General features: G+C 39.6%; 1 protein-coding gene and 1 long non-coding RNA gene across 2 annotated transcripts in view; one reads left to right on the top strand and one right to left on the bottom strand.

The window, feature by feature from the left end:
* The first annotated feature begins 6,676 nt into the window (after positions 1 to 6,676).
* dab1a (DAB adaptor protein 1a) overlaps positions 6,677 to 23,975 on the top strand; it is a 368,118-nt gene continuing 350,819 nt past the window's right edge. Inside the window, exon 1 of the mRNA XM_046836335.1 lies at positions 6,677 to 6,897. The gene's annotated coding sequence lies outside the window, so the exon portion shown is untranslated. The remainder of the gene's footprint in view (positions 6,898 to 23,975) is intronic.
* LOC124377057 lies at positions 15,358 to 22,036 on the bottom strand. The gene is made up of 3 exons (XR_006924048.1): positions 21,906 to 22,036; positions 16,273 to 16,495; positions 15,358 to 15,715 (listed from the first exon to the last, which is right to left on the bottom strand). It is a non-coding gene; the product is annotated as an uncharacterized LOC124377057 (long non-coding RNA).

Below are 23,975 nucleotides of genomic sequence, written 5' to 3' on the forward strand. Positions count from 1 at the left end.
TCTGGACAGGAAGGTCACAAGTACAAATCCCCGCACCACCAAGCTGTCATTGCTAGGCCCATGAGCAAGACCCTTAATAGGGGCATCTGCCAAATGCCATAAATGTAAATGTCAATGGTGATGACTAACAAGGGTTAGCAGGGGTACTTACATTTTGTCCATACTAAATGCCATTAAAGTTACAATTCAAATGTTGACAAATAAACTACAGATACTGTATACATGCAATGCTGGTTGTTTTTTTATATTCTCAAGTTTCATTCTATATCTCAAAGTTGTATTTCCCAAATGGCTCAGGTTCAGTGTGAAGGTATATGTCATTTCTCATGCTAGACACTACATTATATTATGGCATTAGAAAAAAAACCTTTATCTTTAAACCTAAATTTAGCATGTCTGCTGTAATCCACAGGAGGCTATGGGATGTTTGCCCCGGTCCTTCTCTTGCAGTGTGATAAGGTAATAGATGCAGTAGGTCTTTCCTCCAGGCTGCTGCCTCAATCTCATTTTCTGATTAGAAGCTCCTTGCCTATATCTGTCTGCTCCATGGCTTGGAGCCTAATTTATGAGCGTGTACTGCCAGCCAGAATGGGACAGACCAGGCATTGGGGAGAACCGCAATTTGTATTGATTTGGCTTTTGGATGGAAAGATGGAGGACAAAAGCAGGAGAGAAAAGAGAGGAAAAGAGGAATGAAAGATAGCTCAGCTCATTGATGAAAAACCCATCAGTCTTTGTTTGAGAAGGACTACGAAAGATCAGACGATGTAGAGCTGGTGAAAATGGTCTAGGCTTGTGTGTGTATAATGTATATCTCAAGAGTATTAAGATGAATAGCAAAAGGGCTGAATGTATACATTTGGGATTTAGTTTAACACTGGACCGGTCACCTCACCTGCACACTTACATACAGTCCAAAAATCTGACACCACAATGATGAGCTGGGTTTTATTTTCAACATAAAATTGGAAATAAAATCAGTAGTTTTTAGAGTTTTGAAATATTTGAAACAGAGAAAGAAAATGTTCAATATGTAATACTCCAAATTCTGCACTAGTCTGATGTCCCTTATTTAAATATAATCAAATGTTTAATATTGAGCACTTAAGTACAGTCAGTCAGATTTTTCTCATGCTTAATCTCTTGCATTTAAGCTTGATTACAGACCCTCAGATCACATGGATTTAAAAAGGTTTGAATCTTTTAAACCACAAACATATGTAGTCCGTGTCAGCTCGGGTGCACACTGTCTAAATGCTAAGATCCTCAAAAATGTATGTAAATGTTTTAAAGGTTCTTCTTCATTTACTTAAATTCAGTATACTGTACACACACTTGCATGATTCTCTGATGGCTGAGATTCCTACAGTTACTGAAAGCTCTGCAGAAATAAGCATTCTTTTGTACCAGTGGAAGCCTGTCTAGAGCACAAATCCTAGATGATACAATTACATTTAACATGTTGCCTATAGTGGCCCATATCTTACAGAATAATACCTAAAAGAATCTCCTTCTCACAGACACACACACACACACCCAGCCACCCACCCACCCACCCACACACACACACACACACACACACTACTTCTTTACTCCAGACTGCAGACATTCAATTCGGCCCTAATCAGCAGAAATGCCCGACACTGTTTAACCTCCAAAACCCTTGGTCGCATTTCTGTGACAGCCTCATCCCTAAAAATGCTGCTGCAAGCTCTCTCTCTCTCTCTCTCTCTCTCTCACACACACACACATTTTCTCTCTATCACACACGCACAGTATTAATGTCAGAATACACAAACCATATGCAATATAATGATACACACCACAACATATACACACAGCACATACACACACACTCGCACACGTACGCAGTAGACACACTTTTTCAATTACGGTAGCAATTTCCTATCGTCCGACTGCCAGCGAACCTGTGGTAATTAATGAGCCTTTATATTCTATAATCTGATCTCAGATCAGAATTGGACACATTTGATAAGTGGAATGGAATGTGTGAAAGCTCATTTTGACTAGAAATGTAATTACCTCTGAGTGTGCACATGCACGGCAGTCAGATGGCACCAATCCCAGTGTGCACTCAGGTTAAATGGGTTCATCGTCGAGTCCAAATGTAGCCTCGCAAACCTAGACTCGAAAGAGCCATTTGTTTGGGAGTGTCCCAGCTGCCAAGCTTCTCCTTTATTTGGTTTTGCAAAAGATTTTTTTAAGCATTATTATTTAGGTTAATGTCCCCTCCCAATGTAAATAAAGCTCAATATAGCAGAGTAGCTGTCACTTAAAAAGACTGTGTTTAAAGATTTATGTATTCTTGTTGATCCTTGATGACCCTCTGATAGATATTTTTTTGTTAGCTTAGAAATCTTGTTTAGAACTAAATGATCTTTTACAATTTTTTATTAGAAATAAAATCATCTGCATTTCTCCCTGTATTTTCCTCTGGAATGTATTCAAGCTGCAGTCCAGGTGAATCTCTTTGGCTTGTTCTGCATGTTGTAAACAAAAAAATGCTCACTACAAAATCACAAAAATTCTTTAATTGTACCCTTTCGTAAATATTTGATAGGGCTGGTCAATACAACTTATTTTCGATCCAAATACTTTCAAAACCAGTACTGTCGATATTGGTACAAATACCGATATTTTTGGAAACCGTCACTATAATTAGAGGACAATAGACTAGACTTATTTTTTGTTACATTGATTTATATAAGATTTATCAATCTTATATTTAAAAACAATCACATTTTTATCAAAATATAATCCATCACCAGACTATATTAAAATTATCACATAAAATTTCTACATTTGTTCATGTTTATTTTTTTGTAAAGGAACAAGAGAAAGCTCACATTTTACCCATTTGTGTCTGTTTCTTCTTTTTTTACTGATCAACTTTCTCAGATGATACCGATGATGCAGTGATCGAAGATATTTAATTAAGAAAAAGAATGCTGACTTGTTTGTACATTGAAAAGAGGTGCAGAGGAAGAAGAAAAAGTTCTTATACATTCTAAATAGATATTAAACTGGTTAAAAAATTATCCTAAATGGGACCAGTATTTTAATGTGTGAATCAAACTTCTTAATACAACACCAGTATCAAAAGCAGTGATACTAGTCTTCCAAGAATACATTTTTCTTCACTCTTAAATTTTGATCTTTTTCATTTTAATTACTCTTCACTTAATCCTAGTCATATTTTAGTCCAACCTTTCTTCCCATTCCATCTCCACTTGGCCATGTCTTCCTATGCTTCTCTGCACTTTCTAAGCCAACTCCACTTTGTAACACCCACAGACAGCGTTTGTACTATCTTGGTGGATGAATGATCTTTGTAGTGTTGCTGTGCCACTTCAGGCAAGTAGCTTCATGCCTGCTTTTATTTATTACTGAGAGACTTATTTTTGTATTAGATGCCTTCATCATCTCTCGCTGTCTGGGGTCACTTCACTGCTCAAATCCCATCTACCACAGTCTGTGTTCTCACCCTAGCTGCAGATCTTGCTCACTATCCTGATCTCTCTGTTATTTTACTGGATGGAAACAACTTCTGTTTTTTTTTTTATAACTCACTCTTCTTCACGCCTTCTATCTTTGATACAATACTCTACTTTCATCCTCATCCTGGCACACAAGAATATTTCATCTTGTCGCCATCCCTTCTGACAATGTCTGTGACTGTGACTTTTTTATTCTATTGGTGTTATTATTTATATTCCATCAATTATATAATGATTACTGACTCCAACTTATTTTGTCAGTAGTAAAATCCCAGTCTGAGATCGATATGCTACAGTCAGAGGTGGCAAAAGTACACACATCCTTTACTTAAGTAGAAGTACAGATACTCATGTTATAAAATACTCAGGTAAAAGTTGAAGTATTGATTATACTTTTTTACTCAAGTAAAAGTAAATAAGTTTTGGCTCTGACATGTACTTAAGTAAAAAATATGGATGCAACATAAACATGAATGTGGTTTATGTAAAAGACATTTCAAGTTTTCTATACATATATTAATTATGTCTGTGAGGCAAATATTTACTGAGATTCAGGTTGTTTTATGTGTTTGTGAAGCGAGATGACATGGCAAAAACTGTTTACTTTATTTTACAAAAGCACAGCATTTTGTTATTATAATTGTAAACAAATATGAAATTATAATTGTAGACATTTTACAGATTTGAATGATGTATTGTTCTTATCTGTACGATCGATAAAGACAGTAATTTAAATTAGTTTCGCCATTATGAGGGAAAACCCCACAAAATGCCACCCGGAGGGTTAATTTTGTGAATCATGGCGGATTTGACGCATAAATAAAACAAATGTTTACTGATTACAAATATTTTTCGGTGGAGTAGATTTATTCATTTTAAATCCAAGTAAAGAAAGGATGTCGTGAATAAATGTATGTTGTGCTTTTAATTTCGCCTCTTTTATATTGATGATGATGATGATGATGATGATGATGATCAGGAATGTCTCTGTTCTCAGTCATGTTTACATCACTGACTCCCTCTGTCTCATTTACGTTAGCTTTACTTCTTGTTGCTTTCTGCCCTGCTTATTCTTAGCTTCATAAACTAGTCTACATCCGTGGTGTAAAAGTCATGACATTGTACACCAGTGGGCTGAAAAAGACGCACAATGACAGGAAATCAGTTGATGGGCTGAAATCAGCGTGCAGTGAAAATACAAAATATTGACATTTCACCAAATCAGTGGATTAAAACTAAAGTAACGAGCCGGTTTTGAAAATGTAAAAAATAGAAAGTACAGATATTTGTGTAAAAATGTAATGAGTAAAAGTAAAAAGTTACTAAAGGTAAACAATTTTGAAGTAAAGTATTGATAAAGTACTGATACCAAACATATCTACTTAAGTATTTGTACTTGGTTACTTCCCACGTCTGGTTACTGTATACTACTATTAGTTTACCATTTCCTTTATTAAACAAACTGCACCCAGTAAATGTACAGTAAATGGTGGTCAAGATCAAATAAAGCTAAAGGGCTAATGAGCTAATCCTAAGACCTATGTTGGTAATGGGCCTGGTTGTGATCCTCTTCCTTCTGTAGTCCACCATCTCATTGGTCCTGGTCACACTGAGAAGCAGATGTTTTTTTTTATTTAAATACCACATGACTCCACAAAGTTGTTTATCAGAGATCTATACTCCTCCTCCAGTCTATCCCTGATGCACCCAACTATTACAATTATTAGAAGATTACTGAAGGTGGCAGAGGTCTAATCTATACTGGAAGTATCATGCCATCTGTTATTATATTATGTGAATTATATTTTTATACAGACCCTTATTTATTAAGCTGATTGCAGCAGACATTTCTTTAAACAGTATAGTATTACATACATAGTGATAACCAGTGGCGGGCCGTGCATTTGGTACCTGGGCCTTCAGTGAGGATTTACCCGACTTAATCCACCTCTTAATACCACCATCACGTCACAATTATAGAAACTATCAATATAACAACACGTGGCATTACAGAGAGAGAGGCATTTTACATATGGCAGGTGAATACCATTTTATTAAAGCAAGTTCCACACCTCTACACTACCACCGCAACTGTGCCACCAACATGATCTGGAGCAGTTCGGAATCATTATTTGTCTAATAACATGACAAAAACATTAAAATGTAAATAAAATACAAACTCCTTACCAGAGATGCAGACTTATAATTTGTACTGCTCCTCAGAGGCTGTAATTCAGTGGTACTGCTCGTATTCACTGGTCTGGAAGTGGTGAACAAACCCTCTTCCGGGCTGAGACAAACTAGCTAGCTTCAGGGTTGGCCGACCTCTCCTCACGATGTCTAGCTTTTCTTGAAAATGGATTTTTAAGTATGTCCGAGACCAAATCAATTTCTCTTCCTCCGTAGGCATAAAAAAGTCTAACTCAGATGTATTAATATGAGCAGAATGCTACACACGTGTTTTGCCAGTCGAGTGTCAACTGTTGGGAATAAATTAATACAATTTAATGGAACAAATATTAAAATGTAGGTCAGTGCTTCTGATAGTGTTTAGGCCAGCAGAAAAGGCTTTGCTGGCCCTGACCGCCTGCCACTGGTAATAACATAATAACACATAATAACACTTATCCTTCCTTGATGGTCTACTTGAGGGTGGTGTATCACAAAATTAACCTATATTGATCAGATTGTCTTAGAAATTCACAGTGTGTGGCCATATGGTACAGACATCGGTATTAAAAAACACTAAACAGAGAGAAATCCATGCTCTCCAGAGAGCATTGATACTTTTATAACACACTACTTATATGCTCGCAAACTATCTCTGTGCATTTGCCCAGATCTTCCTAGTTGTCCTGGATAAGCCTTCTACAAAACTCTAAAGACAATGATGTACAGGAAGTCTGATGAATAAAACAATGGAGTGGAAGAGAAGAGGAGGACAGAGATGCAGCAAAGAAAGGAACAAGTTAGAGACATCAATGGTACTATGGCTGGTAAGTGTGTGTAGACAGAATGTGTGCGTGTGTGTGTGTGTGTGTGTGTGTGTGTGTGTGTGTGTGTGCACATTTGAGCTTGACTCTGCTGTTTCGTCTGTAGTCCTGTAGTCACCCTCTGTGTGCTGTTGAATCAGCCAGGCTGCTCACGCTGAAGAGAGGAGAGAGGATTTGCTATCTGGTGCTGGGATACCTCTATATAGAGCCACACACCAAAGGACATAAACACTTCTTTTGACATCCGGGGTCTTCTTGAACAACAGACTGCTTGTGTTTTTGCAGAAAAAAGTAGGCTAGAAGGACAGGAAACACCCATCAGGGGTATGCAAAGGAAACTGACTCAGCGAGGGGAAGACTAACAGCCTCAGATAGATACAGCTGAGGTAGGGGCTGTTACACTGCTTCTTTAAAGTGTTACATGCATATAAGCAATGACAAAGTATTTACAGTCTGTATGAAATGTGACCGAGATTGTGCTGCAAATGTTATCAGTTTGATGACTCGACTGATAGATGTTGGAGCAATTTTTTTTTTTTTATCTTTAAAAACCAATTTTACTGAATAATGCTGATTTCTGAGATGTTGCTATGTTTATTAGGGAACTATGTGCATTTACAGAGTAACAAATGAAGGGAAGTAACCCAAGGCCCTTATTTGGTAATGATGTGTACAAATACATTTGTGCATAACAAATATAGTTTTTATTCAAATTAATGTTAGCTTTGATTCTATACACATATGCATGCACAGTTTTGGCCATGAGTACATAGAGCACATAGGTAAAAAGCTGCAAGTGGCATGTTTGTTTAATCACGGATTTGGATTGCTAATAACTCATTTGTCTGTAAAATCCATTAAGTGTAATTGCTGTGATTGTGGTGATGCTCAAATAGACATTTGCTTTAATCATTGAATAATTGGATTTGATCATATTTCTTGTTGAAAGAATGGGATTTATCTTATTTTAACTGATTTCTCAGAGTGTTTAACCAGCAATTACCCATTTCTAACACCACACCACTGTTTTGAGCGCCACTCAAGTTGGACAAAGTAGCATTTCCTTTCGGCTTCTCCCATTAGGGGTCGCCACAGCGGACCATCCGCATGTTTGATTTTGCATGTTTTTACGCTGGATGCCCTTCCTAACGCAACCCTCCCCAATTATCTGGGCTTGGGACATGCACTAGGGCTTGTGCAACCCTAATGGCTGGGGTTGGTTTCCTGACCGGGGATCGAACCCGGGCCGCAGCGGTGAGAGCGCCGCATCCTAACCACTAGACCACCAGGGATCAAGTTGGACAAAGTAAACAACTATAATACATTTAAATGTGCAGCTTCAAGTGCTTTAAACTCAGTGTTTTTAGCTAGAGCCACATGACAGGCAAAAACAGCAGATATTTTAGAAAAAAATGGTACAATTATGACTGTAGCTTTGGATACCATAAATTCCCTTGTCCCGAACTTTCTCACCCTATACTGATGTGCAACAGTCACCTGTAAGACTGGATTATCCATGCTATCACTGACCTTCTAACACCAACAGCATGACAAAAAATGTTTAGCTATTATATCTTCACGAATTCAGATCACATTGGAGTCAGTTCTGAGAACTTGTAGATGGCGTGTTGTCTGTATTAATATTTAACATGACGTTTGTTACAAGAAAAATTACTTTACATATTAAACAGGACTGGTAAATATTATTTCATCTCAAGGGACAATAGAAATGAAACATGGATATATTTTAGAGTAGTCAATTTGCAGCTTGTATAGCAGTACAGTTTTACTGTCCTCTGAAAATAACAACATACAGCCATTATGTCTAAATAGTTGGCAACAAAAAGTACACCCTAAGTGAGAACAGCTGTATGTTGTGTAAGCATGCAAAGCCACATGTCCTATGCATCATGTTCATGTTTTTGTGCTGCTCTAATACAAGGTACACAAATTTATATAGTCCTATCAAGCAAACAAAAACATAGGACCATCATGTTCATGTTTTTATCTGCTTGACCAGACCATACAAATTTGTGTACCTTGTATTAGAGCAGCACAAAAACATGAACATGATGCATAGGACCTATTGAGCACCTGTGAGGTATCCTCAAGCGGAAGGTGGAGGAGCACCATGTGTCTAACATCCAGCATCTCTCTAATGTCATTATGGTGGAGTGGAAAAGGATCCCAGCAACAACCTGTGCAGCTCTGGTGAATTCCATGCCCAGGAGGATTAAGGCAGTGCTACATAACAATGATGATCACACAAAATATCGTCATTTAAACAGTTTTGACATGTTCACTTAGGGTGTATTCACTATACAAACTGCACATTGACTACTCTTAAATATACCCAATTTTCATTTCTATAGTTTTGTCCCTTGAGCAGATATAATAAAATGGCTATCTATCGAGATACATTTTGGTTATAGTTCTCTTTGTGTTGAAGTGTTGTTGCTTTGTGTGTGTGTGTGTGTGTGTGTGTGTGTGTGTGTGTGTGTGTGTGAGATTTACCTTGCTTGTTATGTTAAATGCTGACATGTCTGACTACTACATATAATATGCTCCCTTGACGCACTGATCACACACCCTCACACCTATCCACCCACCCACACAACTACTTATACTTACACAGATTGTCCTTTTTCTTTGCTAACTGTTGTTTGGGCTTGTTATGCATCTACTAATGCTGGTTGATTGTGCTCAGCATACAGTATGGCTTCTGTCCACATCGTCAAGGTAACTGTTCACCATAGCAACTCACTGACTCATCTGTCATTAAGTTCCAAAACCAAATCAGTTTCTTTTTTTGAAATGTATTGAATTCAGTCTAGAATAACATGATTGTGATTAAAGGGACTGGTGTTCCTGGCTCAGTCTACAGACTCATCCTTATAAAAAAAAAAAAATAATAAAAAAATAAATACTCCCAGGGCCTTACTGTACATCGCTTAATGCCTTAAAAGACGAGTTGTTGTTTCACACTTCTGTACCCATGTATGGGACATGTTATTAACTTTTAAGCTTGCTTCTGGCGTAGGCAGATATTTTTAATGCTATATTGTTGTCACCTTAACACTGTCCAGTCTGAAAAAAAATAACGTAATAAGAAATCGAACGATCTGTTCAGTGCCAAGAAGCTGGTTTAGATACTTTGAGCCTTTCACAAATCTCTTTCGATCATACATACAGCAAATGTCATATTTCCAGGTGTTCAATTCTTTAAGCACGAATACATATGTATTTGTTACAAAGTATTAGGATTTATGATCTCAACATCATCAAGTCTGCTGGGAATTACATGAAGATACAGAAGAACATCCCCTGACCGTGCACTTTGTACACAACAATGCAGATTGTCTACCGCAATATTCATACCTTTTTTTAAAATCTCGTCTGGGTTTTTTTTCCTATGTCTGCAAATCATCCTTTGTTTTGTTTTGTGTACACTTGGTATAGAAACGTGTTATTTTTTTTTTCTAGTTTTACAAACCAGCACTTTTCTTCAAATGTTTTTCCTATTTTTATTAGCTCTCGTCTTTTACTTTTTTTTTCTTAAAATCTTCTTAAAATATATTTCTTATGCCATAACACTTCTTTATATAACATTTCCTGTCTTACTCTCATCCTACCTGCATCTTAAGCTCATGCTCCCATAGAAACATCTTACTCCCTGTGTGTTTTGGACATTGTACCTCTTATAAAAATTCTTGCAACTATTTTCCTATGTTCATTATTATCTGATGTGTTGTGCCCATTAACCTATTACACTTTTTATATTACCTATTACATTTTATATTTTATATGATTTTTCCACTTAAGTTTCTACTTGTACTCTACTTTCTACCGGCCATGGAATATATCTGTTTTCTGGAGTGACTATTGGTCCTCATATGCGGCTCTATTTTCCACTTTCAATATCTTTTCCAGTTCATACTCATGGCGCCTCTACATTTTTCCACCTTATTTTTCTACAACTGCCAGTTTTTCTAATCCCTAACCTAAACCATCAGCCATATCTGCTCACTTGCCTTTATAACATGTACTACATTTACAAGCATTTTGATTATATAATGTATAATAAACTTTATATATGATAAACTTTACTCTAAGGCATGATAACATGATTACTGATTTTATCTGAGGCGAGGATGAAGAGGAGGAGAGTGAGGACTGAAAGAAGAATAAGATGGTGGAAACTGAAGGAGGAAGAGTGTAGTGTGAGGTTCAGGGAAGAGGTCAGAGAGAGGCTCAGTGGTGTTAAGGAGGTGTTGGATGATTGGGCAACTACTGCAGGAGTGATGAGGGAGGCAGCTAGAAAAGTACTTGGTGTGACATCTGGAAATAGAAAGGAAGACAAGGAGACGTGGTGGTGGAATGAGGAAGTGCAGGAGAGCATAAGGAGAAAGAGGTTGGCAAAACAGAAGTGGGATAGACAGAGTGATGAGAAAAGTAGGCAGGAGTACAAGGAGATGCGGCAGCAGGTTAAGAGGGATGTGGCGAAAGCCAAGGAAAAGGCATATGAGGAGCTGTATGAGAGGTTGGACACTAAGGAAGGAGAAAAGGATTTGTACCGATTGGCCAGGCAGAGGGACCGAGCTGGAAAGGATGTACTGCAAGTTAGAGCAGTAAAGGATGGAGAGGGAAATGTGTTGACTAGTGAGGAGAGTGTGTTGAGAAGGTGGAGGGAGTATTTTGAGCAGCTGATGAATGAGGAAAATCAGAGAGAGAGAAGGTTGGATGATGTGGAGATGGTGAAGCAGGATGTAGATAAGATTAGTAAGGAGGAAGTGAGAGCAGCGATTAAGAGGATGAAGAGTGGAAAGTCGGTTGGACCAGATGACATACCGGTGGAAGCGTGGAGATGTTTAGGAGAGATGGCAGTGGGGTTTTTGACCAGATTGTTTAACAGGATTTTGGAAGGTGAGAAGATGCCTGAGGAATGGAGAAAGAGTGTGCTGGTACCGATCTTTAAGCATAAAGGAGATGTGCAGACCTGCAGTAACTACAGGGGTATTAAGTTGATCAGTCACACCATGAAGTTATGGGAAAGAGTAGTGGAAGCCAGGCTGAGAGAAGAGGTGACCATCTGTGAGCAACAGTATGGTTTCATGCCGAGGAAGAGCACCACAGATGCCATATTTGCTTTGAGAATGTTGATGGAGAAGTATAGAGAAGGACAGAAGGAATTGCATTGTGTATTTGTGGATTTAGAGAAGGCGTACGACAGGGTGCCAAGAGAGGAGTTGTGGTACTGTATGAGGAAGTCAGGTGTGTCGGAGAAGTATGTAAGGGTGGTGCAGGACATGTATGAGGACAGTGTGACGGCAGTGAAGTGTGCAGTAGGTACGACAGACTGGTTTAGAGTGAAGGTTGGACTGCATCAAGGATCGGCCCTGAGCCCTTTCCTGTTTGCAGTGGTGATGGACAGGTTGACGGACGAGGTCAGACAGGAGTCTCCTGGACTATGATGTTTGCGGATGATATTGTGATTTGTTGTGAGAGTAGGGAGCAGGTTGAGAAGAGCCTGGAGAGGTGGAGATATGCACTGGAGAGAAGGGGAATGAAACTCAGTAGGAGTAAGACAGAGTACATGTGTGTGAATGAGAGGGAGGGCAGTGGAGTGGTGCGGTTGCAGGAGAAGAGCTTCAGAAGGTGGAGGAATTCAGGTACCTGGGTTCAACAGTGCAAAGTAATGGAGAGTGTGTTAGAGAAGTGAAGAAAAGAGTGCAGGCAGGGTGGAGTGGGTGGAGAAGAGTGACAGGAGTGATTTGTGATAGTAGGGTATCTGCAAAATTGAAAGGGAAAGTTTATAGGACTGTGGTGAGACCTGCGATGTTGTATGGTTTAGAGACAGTGGCATTGAGTAAAAGACAGGAGGTGGAGCTGGAGGTAGCAGAGCTAAAGATGTTGAGGTTTTCGTTGGGAGTGACGAGGATGGATAAGATTAGAAATGAGTTTATTAGAGGGACAGCGATGTAGGATGTTTTGGTGACAAGGTGAGGGAGGCGAGATTGAGATGGTTTGGACATATGCAGAGGAGGGACATGAATTATATTGGTAGAAGAATGCTGAGGATGGAGCCACCAGGTAGGAGGAAAAGAGGAAGGCCAAAAGGAGGTTCATGGATGTGGTGAGGGAAGACATGCAGGTAGTTGGTGTAAAAGAGGCAGATGTAGAGGACAGGGTGGTGTGGAGACGGATGATCCGCTGTGGCGACCCCTAATGGGAGCAGCCGAAAGTAGAAGAAGAAGAAGAAGTAGTATTAGAGCAGCACAAAAACATGAACATGATGCATAGGACCTATTGAGCACCTGTGAGGTATCCTCAAGCGGAAGGTGGAGGAGCACCATGTGTCTAACATCCAGCATCTCTCTAATGTCATTATGGTGGAGTGGAAAAGGATCCCAGCAACAACCTGTGCAGCTCTGGTGAATTCCATGCCCAGGAGGATTAAGGCAGTGCTACATAACAATGATGATCACACAAAATATCGTCATTTAAACAGTTTTGACATGTTCACTTAGGGTGTATTCACTATACAAACTGCACATTGACTACTCTTAAATATACCCAAGTTTCATTTCTATAGTTTTGTCCCTTGAGCAGATATAATAAAATGGCTATCTATCGAGATACATTTTGGTTATAGTTCTCTTTGTGTTGAAGTGTTGTTGCTTTGTGTGTGTGTGTGTGTGTGTGTGTGTGTGTGTGTGTGTGTGAGATTTACCTTGCTTGTTATGTTAAATGCTGACATGTCTGACTACTACATATAATATGCTTCCTTGACGCACTGATCACACACCCTCACACCTATCCACCCACCCACACAACTACTTATACTTACACAGATTGTCCTTTTTCTTTGCTAACTGTTGTTTGGGCTTGTTATGCATCTACTAATGCTGGTTGATTGTGCTCAGCATACAGTATGGCTTCTGTCCACATCGTCAAGGTAACTGTTCACCATAGCAACTCACTGACTCATCTGTCATTAAGTTCCAAAACCAAATCTGTTTCTTTTTTTGAAATGTATTGAATTCAGTCTAGAATAACATGATTGTGATTAAAGGGACTGGTGTTCCTGGCTCAGTCTACAGACTCATCTTTATAAAAAAATAATAATAATAAAATAAAAACTCCCAGGGCCTTACTGTACATCGCTTAATGCCTTAAAAGACGAGTTGTTGTTTCACACTTCTGTACCCATGTATGGGACATGTTATTAACTTTTAAGCTTGCTTCTGGCGTAGGCAAAAGAAGTGTGTTTTTTAAATTGGTTATTGAATTAAGACATATTTTTAATGCTATATTGTTGTCACCTTAACACTGTCCAGTCTGAAAAAAAATAACGTAATAAGAAATCGAAAGATCTGTTCAGTGCCAAGAAGCTGGTTTAGATACTTTGAGCCTTTCACCAAATCTCTTTCGATCATACATACAGCAAATGTCATATTTCCAGGTGTTTAATTCTTTAAGCACGAATACATATGTATTTGTTACAAAGTATTAGGATTTATGATCTCAACATCATCAAGTCTGCTGGGAATTACATGAAGATACAGAAGAACATCCCTGACCGTGCACTTTGTACACAACAATGCAGATTGTCTACCGCCATATTCATACCTTTTTAAAATCTCGTCTGGTTTTTTTTTCCTATGTCTGCAAATCATCCTTTGTTTTGTTTTGTGTACGCTTGGTATAGAAACGTGTTTTTTTTTTTTTCTAGTTTTACAAACCAGCACTTTTCTTCAAATGTTTTTCCTATTTTTAATAGCTCTCGTCTTTTACTTTTTTTCTTAAAATCTTCTTAAAATATATTTCTTATGCCATAACACTTCTTTATATAACATTTCCTGTCTTACTCTCATCCTACCTGCATCTTAAGCTCATGCTCCCATAGAAACATCTTACTCCCTGTGTGTTTTGGACATTGTACCTCTTATAAAAATTCTTGCAACTATTTTCCTATGTTCATTATTATCTGATGTGTTGTGCCCATTAACCTATTACACTTTTTTATATTACCTATTACATTTTTATATTTTTATATGATTTTTCCACTTAAGTTTCTACTTGTACTCTACTTTCTACCGGCCATGGAATATATCTGTTTTCTGGAGTGACTATTGGTCCTCATATGCGGCTCTATTTTCCACTTTCAATATCTTTTCCAGTTCATACTCATGGCGCCTCTACATTTTTCCACCTTATTTTTCTACAACTGCCAGTTTTTCTAATTCCTAACCTAAACCATCAGCCATATCTGCTCACTTGCCTTTATAACATGTACTACATTTACAAGCATTTTGATTATATAATGTATAATAAACTTTATATATGATAAACTTTACTCTAAGGCATGATAACATGATTACTGATTTTATCTGAACTCTATACACCGAGTTCTCTGCGAAGCTGAGTATTATACTATATTAATGATATTTCTAGATTTTACTACTGATAGCTGAAGCTTTTTTGCAGATAAAAAAAATTTAACCTTCTATTTTTTAAGCATTCTTACTTTACAGCATTTTTTCCATACCTGCATGGAACTCTACACTGCACTGCAAAAATATATTGTAACTATAATTAGTTATTGAAAATGTTTTAAAATATAGGCAAATAACAATAATAATACCAATAATAAACAATTGAGGATAATCATAATGAGCAATATGTATTATGTCTCAAATCGTATGTATCAAATCTAAGAGTATTCAGCTTGTTTTAAATGTGTTTACTCAATTTAAATTAAAATTGCCTTGAAATAGTAGTAGAACTACTGTTTGGTTTATTCTAATCTTACCCTAGCAAAGACAGAATGAATATGACTATGTTAGTATTATTAAGTCATTTTCTTACTTTTTATATTTTCTTTCTGATTCTATCCCAAGGCCACAGCAGATGGCAAGAGAGCGAGAAAAGAGGAAAGCCACATTTCTTCATCAGTGATCTGCTCTGACAGTCTCTCATGACTTGCAATAATGAAGTCACATTTGTCTCAGGCAGGCCTAGATTCCATTAGCCCACATGTAATTGTGTTAACTCTTGACACGGCCTTAAATGGAGTGTGCTTGTTGTGTGCATGTGTGTATTTGTGTGTTTGATTTAGATACAGGGATATGGAATGATTAGCAATTTTGTGTGCTCACATACATTCAGCAGCAGTTGACCTTTGGGGTGCAGGCTGTAATGATCCTGTTATTGGGGATGGAAATGACATGGTGTTATTTTGGTGTTAACAACCATTTAAAAAAAATCTAATAATTTTGAAATGTAGATGCATTTTTATTTGTGAATTTAGTGATGCATCTGATAAAAAAAGTATTTAAGAGAGATGAGCACACTGTTACGTTCCCACCTTGGCTAGGCTTAGGGGAGTGTGGAACAATAACCAGTTAGATGTTACGGGCTGTTTGAACAAAAAGCAGGACCAGAGCTTAGAGTAGTTAGTGTTTTAATGGTCACGTGCAGTAAAGTAAGAAACAAATCCCAAGCGTGTTTCACAGAGTCAAGAAGACTAGACTCACACTGGCAAAAGAACATAAACAGTGCCAAAGAAATTAACACAACAAAAGGGTCTACTCTAGGCTTTATTTTGGGAAGCTTAACCTAACTAACAGCAGCAACGGTCTAGCTGACTACTCTAGGCTATGCTACCAGAAAATACAGTGGGTGGCACTTGCCCTCTAACTAGGGTGTCTAAACAATAGCCAACCCTACGTGGTGGAATGTAGGTGCGCGCACATTCTTACCTGTTCCTAAACCAGGTGAGCTAGGATAACCAAGAAAGCTAGCAAACAACAAGCAAACAACAAGCTCTCTCTTTCTTTCCTTCCACCCCCCAGGGACTTCCGGAGCTGCTTTTAAATGGAAGGCTCCGCCTCCTCTGGTCAGCTCTTGCTCATCATTGATCCTTTTTTTCCCCCAGGCCTCCATTTCAATTACCCGGTAGCTCCACCTATAGCCAGTAATGTGCTGAAGAAAAGGGGGGAGGGGGAGAGCAGAAAAAAAAAAAACAGCAGACACGTAACACGCCCACCCCAAAGAGCAAAATAACAAAACAGTATACAATACAATGTTTAAACTCGTGACAGGGCATCAGCAACAACATTTTCCGAACCCTTTTTGTGTTTAATCTCAATGTTGTAGTTCTGGGCTAACAATGACCATCTCATGAGCCTTTGATTCTGATTGTACATACGGGACAAAAAGACTAGAGGGCTGTGATTGGTATATACAATAATTGGTAGAGGTGCAGATCCAACATATACCTCAAAAAACTAAAGCTAGTAACAATGCTAGAGCTTCTTGTTCTATTGTACAGTATTTTGCCTGATGTTTGTTAAATTTACGTGAATAGTTACATACAGGATGATCAATTCCACAGGCATCCTCCTGTAACAGCACAGCTCCGGCCCCTATGACACTTGCATCCACTTCAAGCTTAAAAGGTTTAGAAAAATCTGGAGCTGCAAGTACATGTGAATCACATAACATAGCCTTTACACTGTCAAAAGCATGTTGGCAATCTGTAGTCCAAACAAAGGGTTTGGATGCACTAAGCAAGGACGTAAGGGATGCAACAACAGTAGAAACATTTTTACAAAAACTACGATAGTATCCTGCCATACCAAGAAATCTCCATAACTCTTGACGCGTTGAAGGCGCAGGAAAATTTAATATGGCAGTCACTTTAGCATCTACTGGATGGACCTGTCCATGGCCTACTTGCTTGCCAAGGTATGTAACAGTTGCTTGGGCAAACTCACATTTGGCCAAGTTTAATGTTAATGATGCTTGTTCCAGTCTTTTGAAAACCATTTCCAGAACATCTAAGTGTGTGGCCCAGTCCCTGGTATATATAACAAGGTCATCTAGATAAGCTGAGCAGTGAGGAACACAATATTAAAAAGACGCTGGAACGTAGCTGGAGCATTTGAAGTCCAAAGGGCATAACTGTATACTGCAGAAAACTGTCAGGGGTGACAAAAGCAGAAATTTCTGAGGCACGGGGAGTCAGTGGTACTTGCCAATAACCCTTAAGCAAGTCCAATTTTGACACAAAATGAGCTGAACCTACATTGTCAATACAGTCATCTATCCTTGGCAAGGGATAAGAATCGGGACTGTAACAGCACGTCTATAATCGGTACACAGCCAGTATAAATGATCAGGTTTCGGAATTAATAAGCAAGGTGAACTCCAAGGGCTACAACTCTGTTTGGCCAACTTATGTTCCAATAAGTACTTAACTTCCCCTTTCATAACTTCTCTTAGTTGCATTGATTCGATAGGCATGTTGTTTAATGGGTGCAGTGGTGGTAACTTGTATATCATGTTGTAAGACTGTTGTTTGAGAAGGAACATCTTGAAAAATTGTTGGAAACAAACTAATGAGGTTTTCAATATTGGCTTTCTGGGGGTCAGGCAAATGACCTAGGAAGGAAGAGAGGGTGGATAAAATATCGGAGTGTAAGAGTCGACAAAAGGTTTGTGGTGCACGTACAACCAACCCATCTGAATCTGAATCAGCAGTAGGCTCCTCACTACTGTGTGTTACATTTACCAAGCCAGCGGAAACTGCCTCATCACCACACAAGTCCTCAGAACTAGAGACACCTTCACGGGCGTGATACTCTTTCAGCATGTTAATATGACAAACCCGTGTCTTGCGTTTTCAGTCAGGGGTGCAGAGAACATAGTCAGTGTCACTAAGTTTTTCCTTAACTGAGTATGGACCAGAAAACTTGGCAGACAAGGATGAACCAGGAATAGGAAGTAAAACCATTACTTTGCCACCAGGTTAAAACTTCCGGGAGACTGCCTTCTTGTCATACCACTGCTTCATACGACCTTGCGACAACCCTAGGGTTTCACGGGCTAGGGTACAAGCTTTGTGCAGACGCTCACGAAATTTGCTTACATAGTCTAAAATATTGTGTTTCTTACCACTATCTACTAGAAACTTCTCCTTAAGGGTTTTCAGAGGACCTCTAACTGAATGACCAAAAACAAGGTCTGCAGGACTAAATCCAACAGATTCTTGAACAGCTTCTCTTACTGCAAACAGCAGAAGAGGCACTCCTTCATCCCAGTCTTTCTCAGTGTCTAAACAGTATTTCCTTAACATAGATTTCAAGGACTGGTGAAACCTTTCTAATGCACCTTGGGACTCAGGGTGATAAGGACTGGACACGTGATGAGTTATGTTTAGTGTTTTCATAACCTGTGAAAACAGCTTGGACAAGAAGTTAGTTCCTTGATCCGTTTAATCTACCTTGGGCAGCCCAAAAGTGGTGAAAAATTTTACAAGGGTTTTGACCACCACTGAAGAGGTAATTCTACGTAAGGGAATCGCTTCTGGAAACCGAGTAGCCGCACACAATATTGTTAACAAAATACTGATTCCCAGACTTAGTTCTAGGCAGAGGACCAACGCAGTCAACAAGAACATGCTCAAATGGCTCCCCAAGTACTGGTATAGGGTAAAGAGGAGCTGGTGGAATAACCTGATTTGGCTTCCCAGTACACTGACAAATATGACAAGACCGACAAAACTGCACAACATCTTTCCTGAGTGCAGGCCAAAAGAAATGTTTGAGAACGCGCAAATACGTTTTTGTAATGCCTAAGTGTCCTGACCAAGGATGATCATGGGCTACGTGAAGTACACCTTGCCTATAAACTGAAGGTACCACAATCTGAAAGACACTGTCAAAAGGCGAATCAATACGAGACCATTTCCGCATTAAGAGATTGTTCTCTACAAAATATGCTACTTGTCGTTTTGCCAACTCTTCCTGACTACACACAGTTGAAAAATACTTCTCTAGGCTAGGATCAGCCTTTTAAACGTCAAGAAGTTGTAAACGACTGATAGGTAACTCACCAAGCTGAACATCTGTGCTCTGAATTTTCGTTGAAGTCACTGGGTCTAAAGAACAAGTCATGGGAGGAGTCAACACAGCAAACTCTGCATCATCTTTAGCGAGAAACGAGTCTGATAAGTCAACCACATCTTCTAACAAACGAGCTTTAGCACGAGTCACAGCACATACAGGGAACACTGTGGGGTGATCATGCGACAGATCATCTGGTAAGAGATCGTCAGCGGGACTCTCCAGAACTTCTAGGACCGGAAGGACTTTACCTCCAGCTATGTCATTCCCTAAAATGAAAGTAACACCTTCCACAGGTAAAGACTGACATACCGCCACTTTATAGATCCCTGTAGCTAGACTTCAGCTCAAGTGCACATAGTGAAGAGGAACTTTAATGTACTGCATAGTAATCCCCTTACAAAAGGCATGTGTTCCACAGAAGGACTTGTCTGAAAAAGATAACACATCAGCTAATATAAAGGACTGAGTTGCGCCAGTATCCCTAAGAATTTTAACAGGTACTGGGGTTTGATCTTTCCTAACTAAAGAACATCTACCGTCTGTTACAAATGGCTGATAACATGAATTAACAGATTCTTCAACATTCGGTCCGACAAAATCTGAAGCAGGACTAACGGTTTTTGCTAGTGCAATTCGTTGGGTAGGACTAGGAGTTTGTTTCGGCCTGTCTTGCTTTTGCTTTAAACTTGCGCAGTCTGCAATTACATGGCCAGGCTTATGACAGTAAAAGCATCTAGTAGAGCTAGGAGGAGAATTCGACTGACTAGACCGAGTCGTCTTTAACTGCTGATCAGTAGTTACTGACGGTTCTACCTTAGTCTGCTTGAAGACGTTCTTATGAGTCAACACAAACTCATCTGCGAGGACAGCAGCTTCTGAAACAGAGGAAACCTTCCTCTCATTTAGGTAGACCACAACACGGTCAGGTAGACAATTCTTAAATTCCTCAAGCAACACAAGCTCCCCCAAGGAGTCAAAATCATTTACTTTGCTAGAAGCACACCACTTATCCAACAAGGTTTCTTTCTCTCGGCCAAACTCAACAAAGGTCTGTAAGGGAAGTTTTCTAAGATTCCTGAACCTTTGCCTGTAGGCTTCAGGGACCAACTCATAGGCACGGAGTATAGTCGTTTTAACTACCTCATACTGTAAACTATCCTCCAGGGACAACGAAGAACATACTTCCTGAGCTTTTCCAATAAGCTTACACTGGAGCAAGAAAGACCACACATCTTTTGGCCAATTTAAGGCTATAGCGATACGCTCAAAAACACCGAAATGAGTATCTACTTCACTTTCTCGGAACGGAGGAACCAACACAATGTTTTTGCTAACATCAAAAGCAGGAGTGGCTGGGACAGAGTAAGCAGACCGAGGCATAGGGACAGGCCTTACAGGAGGTGCAGGCGGAGAGGACAGTGGCGGAGGAGGGGAAGACAGGTTATCCGAGTGGGCCATAGACATTGAAGAGATCTTCATTGCTTCTAACTCCACTTGCCTTAATCGGACTTCCCGATCTACCTCGAGTTCCATCTTACGCACAGCTATCCTAAACTCCATCTCTGCTTTATGTGCTTCTGCTTTCTCTTGAGCCTCCAATTGGAGACGTGCAATGCGCACTTTGGCACGGGCCTCATCCCTTGATCCTGCAGACAAAGAAGGAGATAATGGGTCGAAGCAGGCTAAGGTAGCTCTGGCTTCAACCATCGGCTCAACCATCTCTGCACCTAAAGTCCCAGAATCAACACCAGTGGATTCCACACCACTAGCCTCAGTTGTATCAACATGTGGTGAGAGTTTAAGAACCCCTAATTCACAAAGCTTAGCAAGAACCTTACTCTTGATCTCTTTCTTCACCAGACTCCGAGAAACTGGTACACTATAGTAAGCAGCGAGTTCTAATAGGTCATCCTTCCAACACCTTTCAAAAATATCCAGACTTGGAGAAGCAACAAACAGCTGGAGATCAAAGGTTGCCATGACTATAGACCAGTCATCCAGTACACACGATAAACCATAAAATCAATACCCAACTCGTCTATCCCTATTCAACAGATCCCGGATGAGCCCCCACTTGTTACGTTCCCACCTTGGCTAGGCCTAGGGGAGTGTGGAACGATAACCAGTTAGATGTTACGGGCTGTTTGAACAAAAAGCAGGACCAGAGTTTAGAGTAGTTAGTGTTTTAATGGTCATGTGCAGTAAAGTAAGAAACAAATCCCAAGCGTGTTTCACAGAGTCAAGAAGACTAGACTCACACTGGCAAAAGAACATAAACAGTGCCAAAGAAATGAACACAACAGAAGGGTCTACTCTAGGCTGTATTTTGGGAAGCTTAACCTAACTAACAGCAGCAACAGTCTAGCTGACTACTCTAGGCTATGCTACCAGAAAATACAGTGAGTGGCACTTGCCCTCTAACTAGGGTGTCTAAACAATAGCCAACCCTACGTGGTGGAATGTAGGTGTGCACACATTCTTACCTCTTCCTAAACCAGGTGAGCTAGGATAACGCAGACAGCTAGCAGACAGCTAGCAGACAGCTAGCAGACAGCTAGCAGACAGCTAGCAGACAGCTAGCAGACAGCTAGCAGACAGCTAGCAGACAGCTAGCGCTCTCTCTGTCTTTCCTCCCCCAGGGGACCGCCGGAGCTGCTTTTAAATGGAAGGCTCCGCCTCCTCTGGTCGGCTCTTGCTCATCATTGGTCCTTTTTTTCCCCAGGCCTCCATTTCAAGTACCCGGTAGCTCCACCTATAGCCAGTAAAGCGCTGAAGAAAGGGGGGAGGGGGAGAGCAGTAGAAAAAAAACAGCAGACACGTAACACACACACATATTCTTTCATGTCTCATGTACAGAACTCACATTTTCAGAGTAAGAGCTGAGCAGATCTTAGTACATTCAAGTATTTAAGGCATTTCTCATACTGTAGCATCTACAACATGATGGTAGTCACTATACATTTGACGGCACAAAGACTAGCGCAAACACTAGAGCAAACAGGTGAAACAAATAAAGATTCTAAGTAACAACACCATTTTTTTTCAAGTGCTCTTACCCATGTCTTGGGTTACCTCGATTAGCACCATAATATTCCTAGAAAGATCCTGTTTTTTTAGCATCTCCTTGTCAAGCTTTTGCTGATGATATATTTGTATGTGCTCATAGTTTGCTTGTTCTTTGCTTCATTACCACCTTTTAAGTTTCTTTTGTTAACACAAAAATCTTCCTTTGCATCTGCCTCCTTACAGACTGCACTGTTGTCTGGAGTTGAATCCTGAGCTGACTGTATGGATTTGTGCATGTTCTCCTTGTGTCTGCATGGCCTTTCCTTGGTGACGTGCCAAAGTGTGGGACATTATTTTCATCAATTTCATCAATTACACCCAGTATTACCGAAACAGCTCTGGAGGCAATGTTACTCTCACCAGGTTAAAGCGGTTAATGAATATGAATGAATACATATTCCAGCAGCTGACGATCCTATATATAAATCGTTTAGAAAACTGACATGCTATTAACTATGGTCTGTACTGTCATGAAGGTCATATTTGCAAATCCGAGGGCAATTTATTGATGTGTTTTATATGGAATATGGAAAAGAGTGTTGATATGGAAGAGTCCGATTTTTCTTGTGTGTTGAGAAGACAGCTTGCGGTTGTGGGAAGTAAAGCAAGACCAGTGACACTTTTACATTGTGCTTCTACAGATTACTTTCATACATACATACATACATACATACATACAAACATAAGCATATCAGGGTATACAGACATCACCAAACAGTACCAAAGAAATCTCTCCTTACCTAATTGATTGCAATTCTTGCTACACTAGCTCTCCAAGGACTCACAGCATGAATCCAGGGACATGTGGACTAACCACTCATCGCATTCTCACGATCCACTTAATTTTCCTGGTCTCAATTTGGCCATGGGACCTGGAGCCCCTGGCACTCTTTCCCCTATGTGTGCTTAATTACCTGATTGAAGTCATCCCCTCTGTGCTTTCCCAGTTTATCAGCTACAGACGGAGACCTATGAACAGGTTGTCCTAGGATTTAGCTGAACGGCATAGTCACTGAGGGAATTCTCTTTCTGTCTATCACTGTCTGCATGATATAGATCATCTCACTTTGTTGTGTCAGGAATGTGTACTGCAGCACCATGTGTCATCCAGCAAATATTGATTTTTCACCATGCATCAAAACTAGTGCTGATTTTGTATCTGGGGTAAATTTTCCTCTGGGATGAATAAAGTGATCTATCTATCTTTAAGTATTTAGGTAAATGTTCTAAAAAACAGCACAAAATTGGTATGGTTAGAAGATTCAGTAACTGTGGAGCAGATTGTTTGTGTGTGTGTGTGTGTGTGTGTGTGTGTGTGTGTGTGTGTGTGTGTTTATGCTTGGCGAAGAGGGCTGAAATAGCTTGAGATGATGTGTGTGCAATGTGTGAAATTGGAAAAGGCTGGCTGACGCTGTCACTTGCTACATGTCCCATCACTCTAATTTGCTTTTGTCTGCATAATTTCCATACACGCACACATTTCTGTG

This window comes from Silurus meridionalis, chromosome 23 (assembly GCF_014805685.1).
Source record: "Silurus meridionalis isolate SWU-2019-XX chromosome 23, ASM1480568v1, whole genome shotgun sequence".
NCBI lineage: Eukaryota > Metazoa > Chordata > Actinopteri > Siluriformes > Siluridae > Silurus > Silurus meridionalis.